Source organism: Triturus cristatus, chromosome 7, assembly GCF_964204655.1.
Source record: "Triturus cristatus chromosome 7, aTriCri1.1, whole genome shotgun sequence".
In the NCBI taxonomy this organism is placed as follows: Eukaryota; Metazoa; Chordata; class Amphibia; order Caudata; family Salamandridae; genus Triturus; species Triturus cristatus.
The window spans coordinates 94,084,789-94,103,892 of NC_140590.1; positions in this window are offsets into that span (position 1 = coordinate 94,084,789).

The following is a 19,104-nucleotide window of genomic DNA, read 5'->3' on the forward strand; positions in this document are numbered from 1 at the left end:
AAGGCTCATAGAAATGTAGAATGGTACTGTACAGATGCTTGAGCCCAAGTCACCTTACCAAAAGAGCTTCAAGAGGAAGACTCACTTCACGAGTGTCTTGAAAGTTTGATGTCGATCTCGATACACTTGCAAAAGATAATTATCAAAGCAATGAGGTAGAGGTGTCTTCAATGATGAAAGACCGTTCACTCGTCGCGTCTCTAGGTAGCGGCAAGGATGGCGTCTGCATAGTCTTCTCACACCGCTACCTCATTGCTTTGATAATTATCAATTCTCCATTTCTATGAGACTTTTCGGAACACTTTCAGATCTATTCATCATTTCCCAACTGTTTCATTTTACCTTTTATTTACAAGTTGTCTACATATCACGTGGACTTAGTGTCTTCTGCAGAATCATCTATCCGTGATTATCCATTTTCAGTGTTTAGCTTCTGTTTTCCTTCCATCTTGACCTTCTTGTGGCTTTTCCTGAAGAAGGCGTCCTGTACGCCCAAACGCGCGTAGAGAAAATAACAAACATTTACAAATTTCAGCCACACATGGTTTACACCACTTGAATGTTTATCTTGTCTTCTACAATTTTTGGGTTATTTGTTTCATGGTTGTGTCCTAATTGACTATTTCAGTGTATATATTGCTGTATGGTATGTTTTTCATGCTCTACCATGGCTGTCTATATGAGATTTTTAAATTTTATATGAATAAAATGAAATATTTTTAACTCATTTTTGTTGTACACTGAGACTATGTAGATACTATCTCCTTATGTATAGGACTTGATTTTCGCACAGTCCCTAGTTGCTTAGGAATGTTACTCTAGAAAGAATTGTTTCCCTGTCGTAGGAACTGCTAGCCTTTTCAGGGGGTCCTTTATTTTTGCATTTACTTTCAAGAAATGATCAGGTGTTGTGATTGAGCTACTATAATTTTTGGAGGTTTTGTAAGGGTACTTTAAGCAGGAGACATTTCAATATTATTTTTGTTCTTTCTATATTGTAGTAGTTCTGTTTTCTGGAGTCCTCCACAGTGAAGCTGGACAAGGGCATTATTGACATGAATGACAGAGCCTTTGGTGCTGAGACAAGCTAGCCTTACAGAGAGAGGCCAGCAGTAAAAATCTTGGACAAGCATTTTTACATCCAGGTAAACGACTAGACATTGTGATAGTTCTAGATTTCTTACATTGGGATTTGTACTGCATATTTTTGTTGCCCCATATCAAATATTTATTATTTGTGTCCCTGCAGGTTCTATTTTTCACAATGCCTCCTCTAATGACCAGGGAAAGGAAAGGATGCTCAGAAATATCAAATCTATTTTAGCCCAATGGAAATTATCCACCAAATATGTAAGGCAAAATCTGCATACTTTTAGGGAAAAGACCAATCATTGTGAGCGGGCATTATCTGTGAATTTGGATCGCTTATGTGGTGTAGTTCTCATTTTTCCTTTTTTTTTATATTACAAGTTCCTTTCCAATAAATCAGGAAGAAGGAATTATTTGCTGGAATTAGAGAGGTGTTTTAAGGAACAAAACTATACTTGCACGTAAAATGATAGATTCTATCTGTTTTTTACTATCTGTAATATCTCTTTTATGTATGGGTGAAAAGTAAACATACTCTCTTTTTTTCTGTTGCTGTAGGTTCTGTTCCCCAAAGTCTGTTCATTGTGAATGGGCTAGAGAAGAACCCACCAGAGTTTAAGACCTGTTCTTTCTGGACAGTTGTAGTTTCTGCTCCCAGATATCCTGACCTAACCTTTTCCCACTTGATAGTGTGTGAGATTTCTGAATTGTTTAATGATCAATGTCCAGCAAAAGGTTAGTTGGGAATAGGTATATTTCCACCTTGTGCAAGATGTTTAGTCTTCTAGTAAGTATATACAAAGGTATTACATTTTCAGCTCCAGTTATGGAGATGTTCTGAAGAATACTTTGGTCAAAATCTACATAAATTCGTGTTCAAGCCAGACTTTTGAGGGCATTAGATTTTATTATGTTTGGGGACCTTTATATTCTGCTTTCCATAGGTGAATTATACATGCTTTTTCTCTCTCTGTGTTATTTCAGCTTTGATACTCAGAGGTCCAAACAAGTGGATCATAGAAGAGCTAGTAGAGTCAAGTCTTTGAGCAAACGGTACTTACGTTCAGGGAAAAGTACGTTTTGTGAGAGAGCTAGATTTCATTTCTTTTGAGTGCTTTGCAAAATGTTTGGTTGGTAATATGCAAAATGTATTTCTTTACTGTTTGTCATTAGACGTTCTATTCTCGAAGGCAGAGGTTCAGAGCTGCTCTTCCTCTTACTTTTGTTATGAGAGGTTCTATTTCCAGAGATTCTAGTCTGACCCTATCCCTCGACCTTGTATTAGATTTCTCATTTATGTTATGTTATGTTATTGGGTTTTATAACGCGCACAGCTACTCCTAAGAGTGTCCCGGCGCGAGCCTGCGAGGTACCAAATAAAAGAAGAGTTAAAACAGAAAGGTTTTGAGCTGTTTCTTAAACTGCCCCAGCTCTTGGATGGCACGCAGAGAGAGAGGCAACGAATTCCAAGCCATAGCTGCCCTAACGGCCAGTGATCTGCCCCCCATTCTTTGAAGACTCACACGGGGATTTAGCGCAAGCAGCTGAGACGAGGATCTCAGATGCCTAATAGGCAGATAGAAAGCAAAACGCTTTCTAAGATAAAGAGGTCCTCCATCATACAAGGCACGATGTGCTATGACCAAGGCCTTAAACTCCACACGCTTCCTAACTGGGAGCCAATGCAACATGCGCAGATGTTGCTCAACATTCTTCCTGGTAGGAATGTTAAGCACCAGCCGAGCTGCTGCATTCTGGACCACCTGCAGTTTTTTAAGAATGTAGTCAGGAAGGCCCAGATACAGCCCATTGGCATAATCTACCCGAGAAAGGATCAGTGCCCAGGCCCCTGTTTCCTTCGCTGGTCTTGGTAATAGTGGAAGGAATTTCTTGAGAGACTTTAATATCCCAAAGCAACTCCCCGCCAATTTTTTGATCTGAGTTGAGAAGGACAGCTGTTTATCGAACCAACCCCCCAAATTTTTTACTGGTAGGCCTGTACAAGATGGGAAGGGATAATCAGGTGGCCAAAGAGATTCCCTAAAGCGAGGAGGAAATTTACCATAAAGGAGAATTTTGGTCTTATCCTCGTTGCATTTCAGTTGAGCGGCAGAGAGCCATTTGAAAACGGCTGTCAGACACTCCTGCACCCTCGCGGTGGAAAATTCCGATTTGCCCCAGGTGACCAGAAGCTGGGTGTCATCGGCGTAAGCAACGATCTTGGCACCTCGTTCCTCTGCCAATTGGACCAATGGAGTAACATATATGTTAAAGAGCAGGTGACTAAAAGAAGACCCCGGCGGTACTCCCAGGGTCACACATTGGAGAGGGGACGCGAAAGGTGGGAGCCAGACCTGTTGCGAACGCCCCGTTAGAAAGGATTCCAGCCACTACCAGGCTTGTCCAGTGATGCCAATGTCCGCTAGCCGAGCCACAAGCAGTGCATGGGGAACAGTGTCGAACGCAGCCGACAAATCCAGCATTATAAGAGCTGCACTTCCGCCCAAGTCCAGACAATCTCGAATAGCTTCAGAGATGTCGACTAAACCCCTCAACAAAATCAGTAAGCTGTTTGTTGACTGCCTTTTCACAAATTTGCGCCAGACAGGGGAGCAGAGAAATAGGGCGATAGTTCCCTGAGTCCCCAGAGTCAAGCGATGGCTTTTTTAGCAGCGGAAGGATTTTCGCCTGTTTCCACTCCAACGGGACAACTGCCTCTTTGAAGGAGAGGTTAATGAGTGTGTTAACCTCAAAGTTAACCGATTCGGCAATAGAGGCCAGAAGCCTGGCAGTACACGGGTCCGATGGAGACCCAGATTTCATAGATTTCAATATTTTGAGGGACCCCGACAGATCGGCAGAGGCAAAAGCTGACAACGTGGGAACCACCGTTGGAGCCACATCCAAGTGAAGGCTCTGGCCAGCAAACGTCGCCTGGATGGCCCGAATCTCATCAATGAAGAAGTTAGACAGCTTTTCGCACCAGGCAGCTGAGACAGGGAGTTTAGTAATCATCCCCTTGGGGGTCATGAAACTCTGGACAATAGAAAATATCTCCCTAGAATTATTGCTGGCGGACTCAATCCGTTCAGCATAGTAAAAACTTTTGGCCTTTCTAATGGCCAGATAATAAACCTTCTAGTCTAGTCTGACCCTATCCCTTGACCTTGTATTAGATTTCTCATTTATGTGACGATCAGAGACAAGGACACAGCTGGTTGGGAAAGAGTATCTAACTACATGATGCAGAGCGTTAAGAATGCAAGTAAGTATTCAGTTTTCGGAGCTCCTAGTCTTCACCAATGTTGCTGGCTCTATAAGCTTTAAAAGGCTTAATTTACCAAACATTTATCTACAAATTAAACCTCTGAGCCCGTGAATGTGGGCCACTTTGTTTGGCAGTGCCCAGGCCGAATTGTGATCCCATTCCACCACAGGTTCAGGTGCGACACTTTGTAGCACTGATGATTGGGCAGCCCAGCCCCACTCTGAGCCTTGGTGCTCTGAGAGCGTGGGAATCTCTGGGACTGGAGGTCCCTTCCAGAAAAGCAGAGATGTTCAATATGGCAGGGGGCTCCATCCCCCCATACACAGCAGAAGTAGTCCTCTTCTACTATTACCTCTAGTCCTAGTAATATGTAGTTTCCTTCTGATACAATGGCATTTACCATACACTACAATTTTATCACCACCAAGCCATGCATAAAATCCTGAATCTATGTAAAACGCATTCGAATACCACTCCTGCAGAGAGATTCGCTTCTGTGCAGAGGTCCCCTTCTGCACAGTCAAGGTTGTAATGAACTCATTCATTATCAGGAATCTGGGCTACTGCATGAGTACTTAATGGGCCTACCATAACTCTTATTCACCACTAAAGTACTCTGCCCTCTGCCCTGAAAACCCGAGGTTGGATTCAGAAACATTGATATATGAGTATGTGTGACTTACTATTGTAGTACCTCTAGCTCACTCCTAAATTTCACAAGCAAACCAGGAATACAACTGGATTTCTCCTGGAATTAAGGAGTGCGACAGGTGTAATCATATCAACATATTTGTGAATCTGGCACCTCTACCTTCACACTATTGCCAAGCTGACTGGCTCTTGGTTAAGGACAGGGCCATCACGCTACACACTATTAGCAATTCAAAGCCATTTATGCCAATCTCAAAATTTCCTTTCTGATGCCAAACATATCTCTTCACGCAACTTAATATCAGCTCATCGTTGCTTCTTAACCGCAGCTAGACTCTCCCCTGCACCTCTTGGTCCAGTCCTTCTAGGACCCAAACACTGGAACACTCTTCCACAGGTGAACAGGGCCAGCCCAACAGGACAGGAGTTCAAAGGTCATGTGCTTAACTGTTCATGCAGCCAGGGCATTAAATGGGCCGGGTCCCTACAGCTCAAAGACCCGGTAGTATTTTAGAATGGACATTGAAATGGGTCCCTATCAGGGCCTTTATTTACGCCCTTGACTTTCATGGGATTTCTGAAATGTAATAAGAGTTTTAGGTAATCCATATCAGTGATTCAGTTCTGGTTTATATTTCACATCTTTTCCTGAATGTTGCCCTCCATTAGAGTGTTATCTATTTCCAGGATGTTGCTTTTCTGTATTTTTTGTAGCATATTACACTTGTATGGTGCATACTTTGGAATAAGGCATGTTCTGGTGTTTATAACAGTCGTGACTGAGAGCTCTGGGCTTGAGAATAAAGGCAGTGCGAGTTTCTCACAATGCCTGTCAATGGGATGCTCAGAATACATGATCACCCAATCCCTAGCTTTTCTCCACACAAACAACCATTGTCAAAGCCAAGAGTCGTGTCTAGTTTGAGGTGTATTTATGTTGCTATGTTATTATATTTGGGTACAATGACAGAAAACTCAGAGAGAAACCAAAAAACTTGTTGGGTGGCGCACAACGCACACACATACACACACAGAAAATTGCTTGTGGTTAAGTTACAGCTACAACTGCAAAGGCCACATCCCTTTCAGAGATCCCCGCGCCATTTATCCCAATTGAGCTCTGCATGCAGTTCTTTCTAAGAGTACAGCTATGTCAGTTGTGTGCCTCAAGCAAGCAGTCATTTGCCCTTTAGCCTGACCTGTTGTAGATGTTTCAGGTTCTAGGGTACTCAGAGGTCTATTTATTCTCACTGGTTTTGCTGCTCCCATACAACAGTTAGTGTGATGCATATCTATGGCCTTGTTGTTTTCTGTACCACTCCACCCGTTTTCAGTCCCATGTACTAAGTGTATTCTTTCTTAAATGTAAAACACTGTTTTCCAAAATGTTAATTGCTGCTGCATTGAAATAAATAAATATAGTATTGTTTATTTTCGATCAATAACATGATCATTTACAAACAGAATAATACAAAAATATCTCAATAAACATACAAATTCATAATAGCATATCAAATACAGATAAAAAACATCATCTCATTAGTTAGTTATATACCAAATTCTGTGAAACATTAAAACATACGATTAAGAAGAGGACGTCAATCAGTTCCCTGACAGAGATAAAATAAGAGTATGTTAAAAATATAAGAAATCTTTAAAACATAGGTCAAAATTTGATTCATCATGGGCCACAAAATTCAATACCGATCAACAAAGGGACCTAGAGTCCACTTCCCCAGTGTTGGACCTATTTCCATTGCACATGCTCAGTCCAAATTGTGTCCTTCTCCACCATGCATAAAGCAAGTATCAGGATAATGTAAGGACAAGCCGCCTAGTTCTGTCTGCTGTAAAAACATGCAGTGCATCTTTGGGGCGGGAGAAGGATAACACACGGCAAGCCGGAAAGATCTAGGTTTTTCTTAGCTTTACATAAAACGGACAAAAGAATATAAAATGCTCTAGTGTTTCAGGGGTAGCATTACATAGGGGGCATAGCGAAATTACAGATGTATTCTTCGAATTACTTCTCAGTGCTTTCAATGGAAGGACCCCAGTTCCAAATTGGATATAAAGAGCACATGCTTGGGGGGGTTCAATTTCATCCACATAGGGTTCAAACTTAAAGCAGCTTTTGAAATCTAAAAAATAAGTTGTTAGGGAACTGGTAATCCTATGCTCAGTACATGTGGAGTCAGTAATTTCCAAAATTTCTTTTTTAAGTGTAACCCCATTTTTTTGGTAATAGATTTCGGGTCCTCCCACATATATTCCAATCCCCGTTTATAGAGCCAACCCTTTATTTTATTTAACCATACCAGGTGACCAGTTTGAAAATGGTAAATATAAAGCTCATCTGTTGCCTCCTTAACAAGAATCTGCGACTTGCTGGTCCAAAGTCTGACCCAGAACATAAGCGCCTTCAGGACGGCAAAGTGGGCAATAGATCTACACCAAGATCTAAATGGAGGGGTATTAAAGGCATGTTCCTTGGTAGGGTTAATATGGCTACTAAGAATTTGTTTTTGGCGACTTCTAGTTGATTCAGTTGTTCCAGCCCCCATCATTCTGCCCCATATAGAGCTGCACCCTTCCCCTTAGCCCAATATATTTCTAAGATTGGTGAAATTGGATGAAAAAGGGACTTTCTTAAAAATAGCACAGTCTACATGTTGCAGAGAGAGCACACTCTCCAGTATTTGGGGGGTCCATGACAGATTCTCACTAACTCTAACCCCCAAAAAGTCAAAAACCTTAACCTGGTCTAGCATTAGATGGTCTACCCTCAGTTTATTCTTTGTTGACTTTTTTTGACTTTTTTGGATTAAAAACCATGAACAAAAGCCCACATGCATCAAATAAAGATTTCGCGATTCTAAAATAGCGAGAAATAAGGAATCGCTATTACTGATTCGTTAAACCGAATGCAGCAAAAAATTCAGTAAATATTCCTTAAAAATTGCTAAAATATTTACCGATTACTTATTTACCGATTCTGTATTTGCGAATTCGCAATTACAGAATCGGTAATTGTGAAGGCGTCAATCGTCTCATGGAGACGAGATCACAAGCAGGAAGTGATTCTCAGATTCCACACACCTGTGCACAGGGAGGGACTAAGGAGGAGGAAGACTGTTGGTGCACAGCCTGGAAAACACTTTTTCCTGCAGAAGTTGAAACAAACAAACACCATGGACACAGGAAAAAAACTGCAAAAAGGAGAAGGCAGGAAGAGGAAGATTAAATTCAGTGAGAGGGAACTGGAAATACTCACTGAGGAAGTTGTTCAAAAACATGACCAGCTGTTTGGGAAACTATCCCCTCATGTTGCAGAGTCAGTGAAGAGGAAGATCTGGTTTGGGATACAAGCCAGGGTCAATTCTGTGATAACACACCGTGACATCAACAACCTACAGAGGAGATGGTATGACCTTTGCAGCCGGGCAAAAGAGAGAGTGGCTCAAAGGCTCGCCTCTTCAAGAACAACAGGAGGGGTACATCCACTCAGTCTGCAAACACCCCACTGGACGACTTGGTGGAATCCACTCTGCAGTCAGAGGAAGTTGTCGGGATCACGCAGATTGACACCTTAGAACATTTGGGGACCTCCCAAGGTTAGAGCATAACCAACCATATTTCCATAGAAATGTAACCCAAACTGCCACAAATGCATACCCTGCATAGTGTAGCAGACATGAGTCCATTCCACCTCTTTCTTGCAACTTCCTAATGCATTGTGGGAGTTGTAGGCATACAAATGTAATGGCAAAGCATGGAGGGAGTAGCACAGCCCAACTGCATCAGAGGACAGCAAGACAGTGACAACAGTAGACTGTCTACATCACAGAAGTCAATTTATTAGATCTCTAAAAGCGCAATGTCACAAACATGAGCAAAGAAAATATATTTCATTTGACTAAAAAAAATGATCTTGCACTGTTTCCCTCACAGATGCATCACAGGAGAGTGACGTGGCAGATGTCCACGATTCTGAGGAACATACAGAACAGCCAGATGAGGAACAAGAGATGCCAGCATCCTTGCCCCTACCTGTTCTCACTCATCACAGGAGAAGAGTCCTACCACTGCCCGTTTTGGATAGTGAGGAGGACACCCAAACAGGAGCGCACCCACAGGGCACTGCCCATTCTCCACCACCCCCACCACAAAAGGAAACAATCTCGCAATGTCACAGTCCGTTCCGCAGGCGAAGGCCAAGTGCATTTCTGAGGTTTGTTGGGGGCGATGGTGCTGCAATGTGCTGGAGTCCAAGATGCTGAGGGTCCAGCACCTACAACAAAAGAACATGCGTATAATGCAGGAGCAACTTGGAACAATGGTCACACACATGGGTGGTATACGTGACTGCATGAAGGAGCAGACAACTGCAGTCATTGAGGGGCTCAGGGCACACGGTGAGAAATTTGACCGTGTAGCAACAGCCATTGAACAGATGTGCAGGGTCATCCAGGCTGAGCATGTCTCTAATGCCAGGAGGCAACACCATTCTATGGGCACATGCGCAGATACACCAGGGCCATCAACAGGCTGAGTACTACAACAGCTCAGCTTTACAGACGTGCAGTGGGCATGCAGGGTGAGATGACCCACTGCTGTGGGGATGTGGCCCGGGGCTAATCCAGGTCAGCACTGCTGTGGAAGGGCTACAGACAGCAGCAGCCATTGGGAACCTCATGCATGGAGGGGGGGCAGTGAGGAGGCCTCCAGCCTCAGCAGCCTACTGGAACCTGTGGCACATAGCAGGAGGCGCAGTAGTAGGAGTTAGGTAGGCACTGAAGGCACCATGGCAGATGTAGCTGGGCCTACTACAAGGGCCACAGGAGGGCGTCACAGGAAAAGTTAGATATTCAAACAATCTGGTGAGGTAACCAGATTTGCATTACTTATTCACACTGTAATTGCAGTCCCAAGGCAATGGAAAGTAATTGTCTGTACATGGTATGTGTGCATTAACACAACCACACAACTGTCACATTAAACCTTTAAGCAAATACTGTGTTGTCATGTGCTTACTCACCTTAGAAGTAATGTTGCATGATTTCTGCTCTTTTTCTGCTCTCTGCTGCATTTGTTCCGCCAGCTGCTTGGGGTGGTTGTGTCGGCTGTATGTCCTGTTCTGGCTCGTTGTCAGAGTCCACCAAGGGTATGCCTCTATTAGTGGCTATGTTGTGCAACATAGCCAACATTGCCACAATCTTGCAGCATTTCTCCGGACTATACTGTAATGCCCCACCGGTCTTGTGTAGGATGCGGAATCGTGATTGTAGTACCCCAAATGTCCTTTCTATCACATTGTGCGTCGTAATGTGCGCACAATTGTAACATCGCTCCCTTTATGTGGCAGGATTCAGGTATGGGGTGAGTATGTAAGAACTCACAGGGTATGCGCTATCACATCAACATACATCAGTCACTGCTATGTGTCACCATGGTGAACCGTTTTCAAATACAGTATTACATAGATTTACCCAGAAGATATCCTTCTCCAGAATCCCCCGCAAGTAGACGTCTGTGTATTCCACTGTGCTGGAAGATATAAGTGTCATGTGCACTGCCAGGGTAACTTGCCACTATATCAGTGATCAGTGTTTTGGAGTTGCATGTTACCTGTATGTTGAGTGAATGGTAAGATTTTGGGTGCGGTAGATATACTTATTCACTACAGGGGGACATATGGGTACATGCAATCACATGTGGGAACTGTGCAACCTGATAAAAATCTAATTTGGTTTGCATCAATTCCTGTGGTGTCATGGGGAACCTGATGTGGTGGTGTATCCTCTGCAACATGGCATTGAGGAAACTGTTAAAAAAGTGTGATATGGCACTTTGGGAGACCCCTCCAGCTGCCGCAATTACTCCCTGGAAGGTCCCTGAAGCTAGGAGATGCAGGGAACACAGGACCTTCACATGGGTGGAAATGGAATGTGTCCTGTGGGTCTGCCGCTGCAGTATAGAGTCTAACTCAGCAATTAGATCTATGATAGCTGCAGCATTCAGACTATATTTATAATAGATCTCCTCCTCCATCTGCCCTAGCAATGTGACGCGCACTCTGAAGATTCTCTCCTGGATCCTCCTTCTCCTCTGTGCTGCTGCTCTCAGTCTCATCCTCCTTGCCACGACATAGAGCGCTGCCATGGTGGGTCATTGTGATGCATTCTGGGACTGTTTATGTTGTCTGCTGTTGATTTCCACCTGTTTTTGCTTATGTGTAATTTTTACCACCTGATTTGATTTCTTCTAGTTTAAGGAATGCAAATAGCGTTTTTTGGCTACTTCTGTATTTGCGAAAACGTGATGCATCCCATTTTGCGAATTCTTAATTGCGCTTCCTAAAATACGATTCTGTATTTTATGAAGCGCTACAATTGCGAAAACTACTATTTTGTGCGAATTTGCTTCATGCATCAGAACTAGCTATTTTGCAATCGGAAACGGCATTTTTTACCGTTTCGCAATGTTTCCGGTCGCAAATTAGATTGATGCATGTGGGCCTTAGTCTTTGAGCAATTTATTAATAAACCTCTTTCTTTGCATGCAGATTCAAACTTCTTTCTGAATTCCCATGGGGGTTTTCCAAATAAGCAGAGTATCATCTGCAAATAAAAGGCAGGAGATTTGCTTGCCAGCTAGTTTTGGTGGATCACCTCCACAGTCATGATCATTTATGAGCCCATTCATATATAGGGTGAACAGGGTTGGCGCTAGCACACAACCCTGGCGTACCCCTTTCAAGACTGGGATGTTATTAGTTACGCCGCCCTCTGTATTCCACCTAACTTTGGCAAAGTTTCCAGTGTGCACCCGAACCAATAGTTGAAGCAGCCACCCACCCCCTCCCCCCGGAAGACCAAGATCTCTTAAGGCAGCCCATAGCTTAGAGCGATCTATTGAATCAAACACTGTTTACAAATCAATGAAAATTATATATAATTGGCCCTTCCAGATTAGTAATAAAAGCCGGAACACCTGATCTATGGAACTCGTAAATTGTCTACAACCAGCCTGCAAATGGGAAGGTATATAGGAATCTTCCATCAAGCCTTGGAGATGCATTAAGATCATTTTACTGAATATTTTTTGCGATACATCTATCAGACTGATAGGCCTGTAGTTTCCCAGGTCTCCCTTATCGCCCTTTTTAAATTTGGGAATTATTTCAGCACCCTTCCAAGACTCGGAAATATCCCGCCATGTGTAATAGAGGAAAATACTGAATAGAGTAGGGGGCCCCATATACTGAGTTCTGAGCGGTATAGGTCACCTGGCAGCCTGTTTAACCCAGGAGCTTTCTCAGACTACAGTGTGGAAATTTCATTGACTGTTTCCTCTAGTGAAAAGTGTACCTCTTCCTTACAGTGTTCTGTAGTCAGTTCCCAACTAATCGCTGCTGAGTCGTCTTCCAGCAAGGGCACTTCCCCTGAGAACAAACTCTGGAAGTGCTCTTCCCACACTTGGGGTTGTAAGTAGAAATCAATTTCACTAACTGGCTGTGTAAGCCCTTACATAATAAGTGCCAGAATATATGGGAATCCTTCGCTCTTGACGCCTCTATTAAGATCCGCCAATTTTCTTCCTCCCAGGCCCTTTGGGTCTCTCCCTGTATTCTCTTATAAACTCTTCTAGAACTAATTATATCGATCCTTATTCCTTTTTTAACTGCCCTGGATAGTGCTATTTTGTTTTGCATACAGTCCTCATCATACCAAGGAGCAGCTTAGCCTTCATTTAAGCTGATAGGTTCAGACAAGTAGACAGAGTGGTATCGTGGTTTACGTCCTGAGTTCCCTGTATAACTAGCGCCTCAACAACCTCTTTATATATTGACAATAGGAGCGTCTCATCTGAAATTATCTGAGGCCATTTAATTAGCTTTTTATTATTAGATGTGATAATAGGGGCTAACATTCGCCTTGTTTGGTGTTGGGGGAGGATAATACCTGATTACTCCAAATACAATGCATTATGGTCACTGTCCTCTCTCTCTAGGACAGTCATATCATGAATATTCGGCCATAAATCAAGGTCAACCATAATAAAATCAATTTTGCTCTTAATACTGCTACTTTTAAACGTAGTTTTTGCCTCTACATCTGAGTGTGTCCACCCATTACAGGCGCGTACCCCTTTACTAAGTGTAAAAGCCAGTACTTGCTGGCCAACCTTGGTAATTCTATTCAGTGCTCGGGTTTGCTCTTCCTCCTGTATCAGATCTTGAATATAATCAACAGGTTCATGGGTTGTATTGAAACCGCATGGAGGCACAGGACAAATTCTCTTCCTTTTGCTTTTTCGTTATTTTAGCGCTCCAACTTCAGAATTTAGGTTTTCTATCCTGCTAGGCCCCTTTAGTCTTAGCACTGAATGTTTCTTCTGATATACCGTTTTTAATTTATCGCATTGAGTCTTAGTATTCGTTCCTAGATTCACTTGGTAACTAAACACTTGACTATATATATGGCAGCCGCCCACTGCTTCGTTCATCTCAACATGGGAACACAGTGTTTTAGCCTATGCACAGACTTCCAAGAAACTGTTTCCGATCAGTTCTACGTATTCCTTTATTCTTGTATCAATGATTTTCCATTTACATTATTTTAATTGAAAATTTTGACATTTCATTCATTCATTCATATAGTATACACGACCTTTTGAACTTTGCATCAGCCATAAGCTTCTTTATGCCCACGTCAAGATGGCGGTTCCCAAAACGCTTACTCAGTCCCATTTTATTTTTAGGTCTCGCCTACGCAGCGCGCATGCACTGCATAGGCAAAAAGACCTTTAGCGACCGCTTCGGCTTTTCTGCCAAAAACGTGCAAGCGTTCCATTGCCTTCAATAGCAAAGCGTGCACGTCTGGAGATTCACTTGCGGGATGGAGCGGCTGGCGCCATATGTTATCAATTATTGCGGCGCCAGCCGCTCGCTCCCGCATGTAAATCGCTCAGGCCCCCTCCTCTCTCCCCCTTCCCCCTGCTGCCGCGCAAAGCGCGCGCGCTTGTGCTTGTTTGATTAGTATGTAAATAGTAGACTTTGCCATGTTTGTTTTGCTGGCCATATCTTGTCCAGTGTCTCTAAATCCCTATAAATCGCCACTGATTGACTTGAAAACATTGTAACTGGTGAACCTGAATATTCTCCACTCAGTATGATAAGCCCAAAATGAATTTTGATGCCTTCAGAATGATGTAATCAGACCTTTTATTCATAGTGCCACAGAGCTGCAATCTGTGGCATCGAGCACTCTCATTAATGGAAGTTACTTGTTGTTCTTGCTCTTCCTGTTATTATTATGTAAAGCGCTCTGATACCTTCAGGTCGGGTTCGCGCTATAAAAAGCTGCACACACAAAAATCCATCACTGAAGTGTCTACTGAATTGGGTACCATGACACTGGGTAACATAATAACAGCTGTTATTTTACACTTCTTATAAACGACATAAGAGAAGTACGAAACACTGTCCCTAGTTCCTCTCAGTAGGGTCACACCCCCACCACCACCACCTTCACACATGAAGTCTCGCACAGGCAGGCACCCTGACAGCCACAGAAGTCATAACTGCTTTGAAACACCCTTACCTTGATGGCTCCCGCACGAGGGCGGTTGGTTGCATTAAAGCACGTTTTTATCTCCAAAGCGACTATCTGTAGACAAAGAACAAGAAACTGTGCACACAATGCGGCCCCTTACCGCCCAGGCGCCGCTGTGTTTGGGTCTCTCCTGCACAGTGTGCCTTCGGCAGCGCGCGTACAGTAGCCCGTACACCATGTGTCCCTCGCCGCATCCAAAGTACGTGGGGAATGTCTGGGGACGCGGAGATTATGCTACACACAAGGGTACCGCCGCCCAGACGGATCTCTTTGTGGTGCAAAAGAGCAGCGGGCCGGTGATGTGACCCAGTTTGTATGTAAACCGGATTCCTTCCTTCCCACCCTGGTCCCAAGTCACACGGGCCACGCTTTGATCTTCGGAAATATTCGAGAGATGGAGCGGAAGGGCTCTTCTCATCCAAGGAGAACCTTGCACTGGTACCACGTCCTACATCACATCAGAGCAAGAATGCGAAGTATTCGCGTAGTGTGATGTGCGCTGCGATGCATCTAAGGTGCTGGGGGGACTGTCACTTAATTGCACTGCAGCTGCTGCCTCTAAAACAGGTGTGTTTGATGTTGTAGTAAACTTGGCCCGTGTTGTTTGCAAGACAAATATAGCCTGCATCTTTAAACGGGAATTACTCGATAGCTTTTAAAACGATAACTGAATATTGCACCACAAGTGGCTTCTGATGAATTAACAAGCATTGGCATAGCCAATAGGTCTCGCTTTTGGGACCTTATAGGTATTTAGTTACGCAGCACAATATCCTTGGTGCAACAACATCAACTGTTGCATGGCTTAACACATATAAGGTCCCAAAGGCGAGACCTATTGGCTATGCCAATGCTTGTTTTTGTGGCAGCTGCCTACACTTTTTTGCAGTAAGGCTGTCCGAGTCTGAAGCACCAATTTGTCAGAAAAGACCCTGACTGTGATATATGGTGGTGGTACTGACAGCGCCTGCAGCTCACTGACAACACACAGAACTAATTGCAATGCGGGGAAACAGGCTTGATAGTCAACCACCTCAGGAAACATCTGTAGATAGGCTCAAAAGGTGCGCACAACAAGAACATGAGGAATAAACTAAACTTCCCATGGTGGCGTGATAAATGAAGAAGGAGGAAAGGTGATATGTTGAGCATGGGAGCAAACGTAAATTACAGTAGTGTAAGTCACGTAATTTTGGGAATGTTGCATTACGCTTGTTATGCAAAATGTGTGACTGAGCGAAACAAAAGTATCAGTGTGATAAACACACCAGCTAACTAACACATGCAGATCAGAGTGAAATAGGAAAATCAGTGTGAAAAAAGGAGCTTGGAAGAACACCACCAGCTAACTGTAACACATGCAGCCCAGAACTACACATAAAATACTGCGTAACACAAGCAGCTTGGCACACACCACCAGCTAACTGTTACACATGCAGCCCAGAACTACACATAAAAAACTGCGTAACACAAGCAGCTTGGCCCACACCACCAGCTAACTGTAAGACATGCAGCCCAGAACTACACATAAAATACTGCGTAACACAAGCAGCTTGGCGCACACCACCAGCTAACTGTAAGACATGCAGCCCAGAACTACACATAAAATACTGCGTAACACAAGCAGCTTGGCCCACACCACCAGCTAACAGTAACACATGCAGCCCAGAACTACACATAAAATACTGCGTAACACAAGCAGCTTGGCCCACACCACCAGCTAACTGTAAGACATGCAGCCCAGAACTACACATAAAATACTGTGTAACACAAGCAGCTTGGCCCACACCACCAGCTAACTGTAACACAGCTGAGTTTACTCTGCACCACTTTAATGGTTCTGAGTTTATCTTGTCAAACATACATACCCACGGATGACTTTCACAAAAAGCCCATCAAAAATATTCAGCCCATGCAAATCATTATTCCTGATTTGTCTATGCGTTCGCATACTGTGTAAACCAGTATTAAAAGTAAACTTACTCACCTTGTGTGTAATTAACTGCAGTAAAGTAACTTACAAAATGTTGATATTTTTTGTAGACACAGGGAGATTAATAAGAAGTTCTGTTCAAGACATTTAAGTAATGTCCAGTCCTATGCTGCCAATTAATCCAATTGCGCCTACAAAAAATATAAATGATACGAATGTGTCATTGTGTAAAGTAACTGGTGCTTATGTAAAGCGCTACAATAGCTTCGGGTTGAGTTTGTGCTACACGAGTTCAACCAGAAGGCTGCAGAGCGAGCTGCTCCTAATGTTTGGCGTGGAGACACTGACAGCACCTTTGAGGCGAACACAGGGAGACTCCTACAGCGATCCCCAGAGGGAGAGGGTATGGCGCAGCAGTGAGCGCTCCAGACCAGGGCGCTGGGGGTCCTTGCTCGAGACTCTGCATTGGTTCAATGTCCTCTAAATGGTTGTGGGCAAATCACACGTGGGAGGTACTTGCAACAGGCCTAGTTCAAATGTTGTGTAAGTATTAAAAAAACATTTTACCTAAAAGGGGGGATTAATTTGTGTAGTCAGTGGGCAACAGGTCTTTGTTTTCATGAGTTGGAGCAGGAGAGAGAAAAGCAGGAAAGGAAGACAACTGTGGGGAAACGGGGGGAAGGCAGGAAAGACGGGGATAAAGAGGCAGGCACAGGATTAACAGGCAGTAGCACGGTTTGCACTTCGCAGGGTCCGCGGTGGGCTCCTGTGGTGTCCTATGACACGGGGAATCTCTGCCTGACCCGGTGATGCCTCGTGGGCAAAGAAGTACGAGGAGTCAGGGAAATGTATTATAACTCGGTCCGCCGCCGGCGCCTAACTGGCGTACGTGCGTGCGTCCCGTTGCTTTATTATCATTTCTTGATCACGCGATCGGACGCGTACGCCCAAGCGTATCGCGTCACGATTCACGATACAACATCCCTCCCCAACAACACAAAAACCAAAACATTTTTTTATTTCCATCCTACTTTAGTCCCACCGATCTCTGCACTCCCCATTTCCTATTCAGGCTCAGGATACACAATTAAATTAGAACAGTCTTACGTGAAATAGTCTTTCAGGCGGCAGGATGGCTCGGGATTACTTCGGAGATGGTACCTTGGCGCCTCTACATGTGGGGCGCTCTCTGGATTTCTTCTCAGGTCACCACTAGGCTTGCCGTTACTTGGACTGCAGATTTCCGAATGTCCGCCCAGGCTGGGCCTTTCTGATGGCCGGTGAACTTGGGGAACTTCTGTAGCCTCCGGTTGTAGCGGGGCCGGCCCCTGCGCTGCACCGGTGGGGGTATCTCCACCCATGAATGTCTCCACCCCTTCCGGATTGCTACTGGGAGCAGCCCGCTCCCGACAGTCGACAGGGGATGGTGAAATGTACTTTTTGAAATAGGAAACATTCCTGGTGATCCTTTCCCCTCTTCGGGCGGCAGTGATGCAAGTTCCCCGGACGGTCTCCACTGTCCATGGCTCATTTTCGAACCTCAGTCGAAACTTGCTTCCGAGGGTCCGGTTCTTTATGAGCACTCTGTCTCCTGGACGGATGTTCGGGGTTGCAGCTCTTCGCCGGGTGTCAGTACGTGCGAGTGCACTGCGTCTCCGGGCGTCAATGGCGCTGTCTTCTGGGGTGTCAGGGTGCCACTCCGGGTGGTGAGGTATGGTATCCGTAACTACCCTTCCCATTAGCAGATGCGCTGGAGCGACCCCCGTGGTGGTGTGGGGTGTCTGGCGATAGCTCCGAAGGAACGTGAAGATGGCCAGTTCCACGGACTGAGACTTGTCGTGCGCTATGCGTATCACCTTGTTGAGGGTTCTCATGAACCTTTCGGCTTCCCCGTTGGCTTGCGGCCATCGGGGCGTTACTCGCCTGTGACGGATCCCCAGGACATGTAGATATGCGGCAAAGTTCTGACTCTGGAACGGTGACCCATTGTCTGTCCGAACCTCCTTCACTAGCCCGTGAGTGGCCATGATTTTCTCAAACTTGGGGATGACCTCGCTGGCACTCAGGGCCGACAGGATTTCCACTTCTGGGTACTTCGAGTGGTCGTCGATTGCCACGAGGGTGTGACACCCATCAGGCAGGCTGCCAAAATCCACACTAATCTGGGACCACGGAACTCTCGGCCGCGGCTCCATGACGATGGGTGCGGGGCGCGGCGCTTCTCCCGTGACCTGACACGAATGGCACGCTCGAACCGTGGTCTCCATGAGATCATCCATCAGGGGAAACCAGACTTTTGAGCGAAGTCTGGACTTTGTTTTGACAATGCCTTGATGTCCCACATGGGCTAGATCTACCATTTGCTGGGTGAGTGATGTCGGGATCACTAGCCTATGCCCCCTCAGGAGACATCCGGTGGCATCCTCGGTAAGTTCATCCCGGACATGGTAGAGGCTGTCCATGATTTGCTGCGCCGTTGCTGTCAAGCCTTTCCACTCCTCCCGGGCTCGGTGCCAGTTGTTCTGTTGAACGGCCCTCTTGGCCCG